This window comes from Puma concolor, chromosome A1 (genome assembly GCF_028749965.1).
Source record: "Puma concolor isolate L17-30 chromosome A1, mPumCon1.1.hap2, whole genome shotgun sequence".
Classification (NCBI taxonomy): domain Eukaryota; kingdom Metazoa; phylum Chordata; class Mammalia; order Carnivora; family Felidae; genus Puma; species Puma concolor.
Window position 1 is genome coordinate 53,356,728 of NC_141667.1, and position 9,746 is coordinate 53,366,473.

A 9,746-nucleotide genomic window follows, 5' to 3' on the forward strand; every position below is an offset into this window, starting at 1 on the left:
TCCCAAAGGACCCAAATACTTGAATCCAATAGGGCTATACCAAAACACATTATAAATAAATTTACAAAAGTCAAAGATAAAGAAAGAATTTTGAGTGACAATAAAAAAGAGAGAAGTTATGTACAAGGAAACAAACCCCCATAATATTATTGCAGATTTCTCAATAGTAATTTCAAGGAGCGAATGAAAGGTTATATTCAAAATAGGGAAAAAAATAACTTCAAGAATAACTGTCAAGAATTCTTTTTTTTAAATGTTTATTTGTTTTAGAGAGAGAGAGTGTGTGTGAGTGTGGGAGGGGCGGAGAGAGAGGGAGACACAGAATCCAAAGCAGGCTCCAGGCTCTGAGCTGTCAGCGCAGAGCATGATATGGGACTCAAACTCACAAACTGTGAGATCATGACCTGAGCAAAAGTCAGACACTTAACAGACTGAGCAAACCAGACACCCCTGTCAGTCAAGAATTTTATACCTGGCAAACCTGTCCTTCAGAAATAAATGAAGAATAAAGATTTTTCTAAACACACAAAAGCTGAGGGACTCTATTACCATCATACTTACCCTATAAGAAGTGCTGAAGGGAGCTCTTTCAGTGGAAATAAAAGAATGCCAATTAACATCACAAAAACATAAAAAGATAGTGTAAATCTCACTAGTAATAGTTGGTAATTTTAAATACTTAGTCAAAATTAGATTTTACAATATGGTAATAGTGATGCATATTTCACTTAAATACTCTTTTTTAATTTTTTTTTTCCAACGTTTATTCATTTTTGGGACAGAGAGAGACAGAGCATGAATGGGGGAGGGGCAGAGAGAGAGGGAGACACAGAATCGGAAACAGGCTCCAGGCTCTGAGCCATCAGCCCAGAGCCCGACGCGGGGCTCGAACTCACGGACCGCGAGATCGTGACCTGGATGAAGTCGGACGCTTAACCGACTGCACCACCCAGGCGCCCCTAAATACTCTTTTTTAAAGAATAAATGTAGTGGGGCACCTGGGTGGCTCAGTTGGTTAAAGCGTCCAACTTCAGCTCACATCATGTCATGATCTCATGGTTCGTGAGTTCGAGCCCCACATCAGGCTCTGTGCTGACAGCTGGGAGCCTGAGGCCTGCTTCAGATTCTGTGTCTTCTTCTCTCTCTGCTTCTTCCCACTGTCTTTATCAAAAATAAATTAATACTAAAAAAAATAAAACAATAAATGAAGTAACAATAACCTTAATTATAATAATCTATTATTAGTTAACAATATAAAAACACGTATAAATTGTAATAGAAATAACCTAAAGTGTGAAGGAGAAGAGAAGCAAAAGTGCAAAGTTTACAAATTGTATTGAAGTTAAGTTGTTATCAGTTTAAAATAGAGTGTTGTATGTTTAAAATATTTTACGTAAGCCTCATGGTAACAAAGGAAAATCTTGTAGTCATTACACAAAAGAACATGATAAGAAGTCAAAGCATATGAAAGCAAAAGACTTCACAACACATGCAAAAAGAGACAGCAAGATGGGGCACCTGGCTGGCTCAGTCAGTAGAACATGCAACTCTTGATCATGGGGTCATGAGTTCAAGCCTCATGCTGGGGGTAGTTTACTTTAAAAAAAAAAGAACATTAAAAAAAAAAGACAGCTAGATAAAAAACAGGTCTACAAAACAGCTAGAAAATAACAAAATAGCCAACGTAAGTTCTTACCTATCAATGATTACTTTAAATATAAATGAATTAAATTCTCCAATTAAAGACATAGAATGGCTGAGTGAATTAAAAAAAAAAAGAAAAAAAAAGATCCTGCAATATGTTATCTACAAGAGATATGCCTTAAAAACACACATAGACTGAGAATGAAGGGATGTAAATAGCTATTTCAAGCAAGTGGTTACAATAACAAAAAAAAAAAGCAGATAGTTATACATATATCAGAAATAAACTTTAGAAATAGTAAAAAGAGATTAAGAAGGACATATATAATGATAAAGGGGTCAATACATGAAGGAGATATAACAATTGTAAATATTTACACACACAACATTGGAGCACTTACATATATAAAGCAAAAACTAACATAGTTAAAATGAGAAATAAACAATAATATACTAATAGTTGGGGACTGTAATTGTCCACTCTCAACAATGGAAAGGTCATCCAGACAGAGAATCAATAATGAAACAGTGGATTTGAACAACACTGTAGACCAATTGGACCTAACAGACATACAAAGAACATTCTATCGAATACCAGAATATACATTCTTCTCAAGTATACATGGAACATACTTTTTAGGATATACCCCATGTAGGCCACAGAACAAGTCATACATAGCAAATCAATATTGAAATTATACCAAGTGTCTTCTCTGACCACTAGTTTCATGACATGAAGCTAGAAATCAATAACAACATGAAAACTGGAAAATTCATGAACAAATGGAAATTAAATAACATTCTCATGAACAACCAATGGATCAAAGAATAAAGGATAAATAAAAAAGTTTCTTGAGAGGAATTAAAATGGAAATATAATATATCAGAACATATGATATTTCACAAAAGCAGTCATAAGGGGGAAGTTCATAGCAATAAACACCTACATTAAGAAAAAAGAAGATCCCAAATAAACAACCTAACTCTATACTTAAGTAATAGTAAAATAAGATAAACTGAGACCAGATTTCACATAAAAAAAGGGAATACAAATTAGAACAGAAATAAATGAAATAAAGAACAGAAAAACAATAGAGAATATTAAACAAACTAAGTTACTTCTTTGGAAAGATAAACAAGAGACAGACCCTTATCTAAACTAACCAAGGAAAAAAGAGAAAGGACCCAATCAAAGTTATAAATGAAAAAGGAGACACCAGAACAGATCTCACAGAATTCAAAGGATCATAAGAAGGTAGTATAAAGAACTATATGCCAACAAACTAAACAACCTAGAATAAGTAAAAAATTCTTAGAAACATACAACTTACTTGTACTGAGTTAGGCAAAAAAAAAAAAAAAAAAAAAAAAAAAGCAAAGAAAGAAAAAAAAAGAAAAAGAAAAAAGAAAATCTGAATAAACCAATTATTACTAAGGAGATGGAATCAGTAATCAAGATCTCCCTACAAAGAAAAAGTAAAGGATCAGATGGTTTCGTTGGTGAATTTTACCAAACATTTAAAGAAAAATTAGCAATAACGATTCTCAAACTCTTCCAAAAATCAAAGAGGGGAGACTCCCAAATTCATTTTATGAGGCCAGCATTATCCTGATACCAAAAACCAAAAAAGGTTGCTACTAGAAAAGAAATATTCATACCAATACCTTTAATGAATATAGATGAAAAATTCTCAATAAAATGTTAGTAAACCAAATGTAGCAATACGTTAAAAGGATCATTCACCATAATCAATTGGGATTTATCTGTGGGTTTGAAGGATGTTCAGTATATACAAATCAATCAATGGATAAATCACATTAATAGAATAAAAGAATCACATGGTCATCTCAATGGGTACAGAGAAGCATCTGACAAAATTCAACACTTAATCATGATATAAACTTTTAACAAATTTGGCATAGAAGAAACATATTTCAACATAATAAAGGCCATATATGGCAAGCCCACAGCTAACATCATACTTATTGGTGAAGGATGGAAAGATTTTCCTCTAAGATCAGGAACAAAACAAGGGTGCATACTTTCACCACTCTTATTCAACATAATACTAGAAGTCCTACCTAGAACAATCAGGCAAGAAAAATATGAATGGAAGTGTTAGAATTGGAAAGGAAGAAGTAAATTTTCTCTATTTGGAAATGACATAACTTTAGGGGTGCCTGGGTAGCTGTCAGTTAAATGTCCAACGTTTAATTTCGGCTCAGGTCATGATCTCACAGTTTGTGGGTTCAAGTCCAACATCAGGCTATGCACTGATAATGTGGAGCATGCTTGGGATTCTCTCTCATTCCCTCTCTCTGACCCTCCCCTGTTTGTATGCTCTCCCTCTCAAAATAAATCAATAATTTAAAAAAATAATCAATAATCAATAATTTAAAAAAAAGGGAAATGACATAATTTTATATGCAGAAAATCCTAGTCAACTGTTTGATCTAATCAATAAATTCAGCAAAGTTGCAGGATGAAAAATTAACATAAAAATCAGTAATGTGTCTATGCATGAACTTTTTTTTGAAAAATAAATTGATCCCATATACAATAGCATCAAAAACAATAAAAATATTTGGGAATAAATTTAACTAAGGTGAAAGATCCCTACTCTGAAAACTATAAAACATTGATGAAAGAAATTGAACAAAACCAAATAAATAAATGTACCCTGTGTTCATGTATTAGAAGAATTAATATTGTTATGATGTGAGTACTACTAAGATCCATGTATAGATGCAGTATAATCTCTATCAAGATTCCAATGTCATTCTTCACAGAAGTAGAGAAAACACTCATAAAATTCATGTAGTACCAGGAAAGACTTCAAATAGCCAATGAAATCTCGAGAAAGAAGAAAAAGGCAGGAGGTATCATACCTCCTGATTTCAAGATATACTATAAAGCTATAGTCATCAAAAAAGTATAGTGCTGGCATAAAAACAAAAATATAGAGCAACAGAACAGAACTGAGAGCCCATAAATAAACCCAAGCTTATATGGCAAACTAATATTTCACAAGGGAGCTAAGAATATTTAATGGAGAAAAAAAAAGTATTTCCAATAAATGGTGTTAGAATAACTGGATATTCACATGTAAAAGAAAGAAACTAGGCTTATGCTACTCACAGAAATCAATTCAAACTGGATTAAGGACTTAAATGTAAGACCTGAACAATTAAACTCCTAGAAGAAAACATAGAAATAAAGCTTCTTTATATGGGTCTTGTTAATGATGTTTTGGATATGACACCTAAAGTACAAACCACTAAATGAAAGATTAACAATGGAATATCAACTAAAAAGCTTCTGCTCAGCAAAAGAAGTCATGAAAAAAGTGAAAAGAAAACCTAAGGATTAGGAAAAAATATTTCCACACCATATATCTGGTAAAGGGTTAATACTTAAAATATATACAAAAATATGTACATATATATATACATATATATACATATATATATGTATATATATAACCCATTAGCAACAAACAAAAAACAAACAGTAAAACAAAACAAAAAAATTTAAAAATGGGCAAAGGACCTGAATAGACACTTCTTTAAAGAAGATATATGAAAGGTCAACAGGTACATAAAAAAACTGTCATTAAGAAAATACAAATTAAAACTACAATGTGGTGTCACCTCACAAATACTAGAATGACTGTTACTAAAAAGACAAGAGATAATGAACATTGGCATGGATGTGGTGAAAAGGGAACCCTTGTGCACTGTTAGTGCGATTGTAAATTGGTGTAAACACTATAGAAAACAGTATGGAAAATTAGCAAAAAAATAAGAATAGAACTACCATTTGATGCAGCAATTCCATTTCTGGGAATATATCCAAAGGAAATAAAAACACTAATTCAAAAAAGATATCTGCATCCCCACGTTCACAGCAGTAGTGTTGACAGTAGCCAAGACATGGAATCAATCTAAATGTCCATCAATGGATGAATGGATAAAGAAGTTGGTTTATATATAATGAAACATTATTCAGCCATTAAAAAAAGAATCCTTCCATTTGTGAGAACATGGATGGACCTTGAAGCCATTATGCTAAGTCAAATAAGTTAAAGACAAATACTGCATGATCTCATTTATATGTGGAATCAAAAAGCAAAACAAAACACAAAAACAAAAAAAACTTGAAGAAAAAGAGAGATTTATGGTTGCCAGAGGTGAAAGTGGGAGAGGGAAAATTTGAAGGTGGTCAAAAGGTATATATTTCCAGGTACAAGTACTAGGGACATATAACACCATGACTGTAGCTAACATTGCTTGATACATAGGAAAGTTGTTAAGTGAGGAAATTGTAAGAGTTTTCATCACAGGGAATTTTTTTCCTTTTTTCCTGGTTTTCTTTCTTTTTTTTTTTTATTTTATTTATATGAGAAGATGGATGTTAGCTGAACCTATTATGTTGTCATTTCACAATATGTATAACTGAAATCACCATGCCCTCAGCCTTCAACTTATCCAGTGAGGTACATCAATTATTTCTCAATAAAACTGAAAAAAATAAAATGCCCAAGACTAAAATAAAAATCTAAGTAAATCCGAGTGAAGTGTGAACTTTAGGTAATAATAATGTCTCAACAGTGGTTTATTAGTTGCAACAAATATACAACACTAATGTAAGATGTTAATAATAGGGTAAACTAGATGTGAACTATATGAGAACTATTTTTACTATCTTACCTCTTTTCTGTAAATCTGAAACGATTATAAAATAAGAATTTTACTTTAAAATTACGGTGAAATAATAATCAAAAATAGTAAATAACTCAAGAGTCCATCAACAGTAAAATAGGTAAACAAATTTAGGTCTATGCTTTTGGTGGAATACTACACTGCGCCGAAAATAACAAACTTCTCATTCATACAACAATATGGATGCATTTCAAAAATATTTTATTGAGGAAAGAAGCAGAATAAAGAGTACATGCTGCATTATTTAATCTATATAAGCTTCCCTGTGAAAGAAATCAAAATAGTGGTTGCTGCTGAAGGATGGGGATTGGAAGAAGGCATGAGAGAAATTTCTGGAGTTTTGAAAATGTTGTATATTTCAATTTTGATATAGTTGCATGAAGTATATATGTATTAAAACTCACTAAATTGTGTTTTGTTTTTACAAACTGTGCTTTTCATGGAATGTAAATTTTACTTCAGAAAACACCCACACTAAAATTTTTAAAGTACTTGGCTACAGTGGAGAGAATGAATTTTAGGAAGATTAGTATCAAAAAGACTATTTAGGAGGTTATTATGGAACTTTGGAGGAAAAATAAGTGATAAAACAGAAAATGAGATAAATAGATGAATTGGGGATATATTTTGGAAATGGAGGCAACCAGGAGATACTGTTTTATTAGATGTGGACAATTAGAAATTTTTAGGAAGAGCGCTCTGAAGTTTATGAACAGATGCAGATATCAGTCTCATGTCTGCTACTTTTCTGTTGTGTGATCACACATGAATTGCTTCATCTGTTTGAGGCTTCCAGTGTCTCATCTTTTAAAGTAAGCTAATTAGACTTTTTGTCTACCTGACTCATAGGTCCAGAAAGAATTCAATGAGGTAATATTTACAGTAAGTTCATAAATTGTAGTGTATTAGATATGAAAATTATTTTTAAATATATTATGTAAGCAGTGCAATAGCACTGTAAAATATGTCATGGATACTTTAATCATCAACCATGAGCAGGTAAAATATCCTAGGGTAGTAAACAGTTCTATTTCTCTGGAGAGGTATTACAACTAAGAATTTCAAATTTGAATCTTTAATTAAGACTATAGGTAGAAAACAAATTTTAAATACCTGGTAAGAGATCAAGATTGCAGTACTGAGAAATTGTGCTATATCATGTCTATTAGGAGGGTCTTCAAAATTCCATGCACAGATCTTCCTGCAACACGGTAACACCTCAAACTCAGTATGGTTTGCATCAGCTTGCAAATATGCACAGAGAGGCATTGTTATGTCTTTGGAGCAACTTATCTGGGGCTATGCCATTCTGACTCTTTGCTCAGAACTCTCATGATAAGTCCAGCATGACAGCCAATCAAACATTACTCCACTAAGGTTTCCTAGGAAACGGACACACAGCTAAAGAAACGAATTGCACATAGTTGAGAAGAAAAATACTGCAGCAATTTCACCTTACTGATATTTTTTCTTCCTAAAAAGAATACATGAATATACATACCAAGGATCAGTTTTTAAAAAACAGGACACTAAAAACCAACAAAGCAATGAAACAAAGGACCAGAACACCCTTCTTGTTCGAATCTATGAATACGATTGTCTTCTGAAATTTGGTTACAGATGATAACACTGAAAATAATGGTGATTTGAAAAATGTGTTTAACTTCCTAGAAAAGATCATTTAGAATAGCATTCTTGTTCTATCCTCAGTCTAAACTAAGATTTGTTTGTTGGGATTATTTTTTATAAAGATCTGATTGGGTGGATATTGAAAAACATTTATTTGTGTCTTAACTTACAGAATGTCGAACATACTCAAGACATAGCAGGCTCTCAACAAAAAATTATTGCATCAATAAAGAACAAGCCCTGGACTTTCTAAATCTATAATGTCCCCATTCTATTCTCAACTCAAGGCACAAGCATGATTAGTTCAGTGGTTGATGAGCAAACACTAGATTAAGGTGAAAACTAACAGTAGTTTTTGGCCATTTTTCCTTTTTTAAATTTGACTTTGCTTTCTGCTGATCCAGGATGCAATCAGTATGTTATAGCTGAGATCTAAATAGATGAAATGAATTGCAGATTCTTACCTTTATATTCCAGTGTGAATTTAACACTTTGAAAAGAGATGAACCTGAGTAATTAATTTAACAAACATGTATTAAGTCCTCACAATGTGTCAGGTGTGGGAATGCTAACTGGTATCATAACTGATTTTGAACAAATGTTTAACATTAAAAAATTAATGATTTTTTTTGTATACTAGGCCTAACCAAATATGACAGACTGATAGAACTGCAAAGAACTATGTTGGTATGTGGCCAGTTTCAGGATCTCTAAATCCTCGAATGCCATTTTTCAGCAATTACTACGAGAGATTAGAACCTGAATGATATGATGCATCGAACTAGATAGGCTTTATATTTGGTCTCTTGCCCTGGTAGTCCCCAGATGAACATCCAAAATTTCTAAAATCTAGCTGAGTTACCTTTAAATCTAGACTAGAGAAAGTTTAAGTACCCAGAATATAAAATTTGTTAGATGGAGAATCACATCTTCTTGTTTACCCCTGTATCTTGAGTGCCTGGCACAGAAGTTGAGCTTAGTAGAGTTTGTTCCATCTTCCTACTGTACCATGGGTATGATTGGAAGGAATTAATGGACTAACTGTTGGATGATGAAGCTCAGTGCAGTCCCTTTTCAAGGAAATATATGTGATCTGTTAGAGGGCAGAATTGGACTCTAACAGTAAGTTTCTGCATAGTAATGATCATTTAAAAAGGTAATACAATTGAAAAAAAAACGTATTCTTATGATTTTTAAATCATGCTATACTTCCATATGGTCTATAGATCTGATTTCTGAAAATTTTCTATATATATGTATGCAGATAGAACTTTCTAGAGTGACCTACAATGAAATACTATCAAACATCTCTGGGTGGTAGAATTTTATGTCATCTCATAATTATGGAACAATAAAGTTGATTTTAAGACTATTTTAACCAACACATTCATTATTAGGTTTAAGATAAATATATGAACATTACTACAACATTATACATCTGGATTGTGTATAAATATAAAATAGTGCCTGGTGTATAGTAGGTGTTCAATACATTTTTTAATGGTTTATATGTAATTTGTGCATATATAAAAACATACCTGCAGCATAACCCTTTTGACTATTTAATAAGTTATTACGTACTTTAGATAATTTAAAATGGACTAATTCAGATTCTGTCTATATGATGAAAGCATTAATTGTACACTTTTCAGTTCTGATAGGGCTACATTTCTTATAGTGAAATGCATTATGCTATCTAGAATTGATCATGTTGCCTCCAAAGTCTTGGTTTTATGAAAGTCTCAAATCTT

General features: G+C 32.2%; 1 long non-coding RNA gene across 2 annotated transcripts in view; it reads left to right on the forward strand.

Annotated features, from left to right (window-relative positions):
* Window positions 1-9,367, forward strand: part of LOC147584169 (uncharacterized) — a 38,703-nt gene extending 29,336 nt beyond the window's left edge. For both annotated transcript variants that reach the window (XR_015251964.1, XR_015251966.1), the window contains exon 3: window positions 8,168-9,367. This is a non-coding gene — a long non-coding RNA (uncharacterized LOC147584169). The remainder of the gene's footprint in view (window positions 1-8,167) is intronic.
* Window positions 9,368-9,746: the final 379 nt, after the last annotated feature.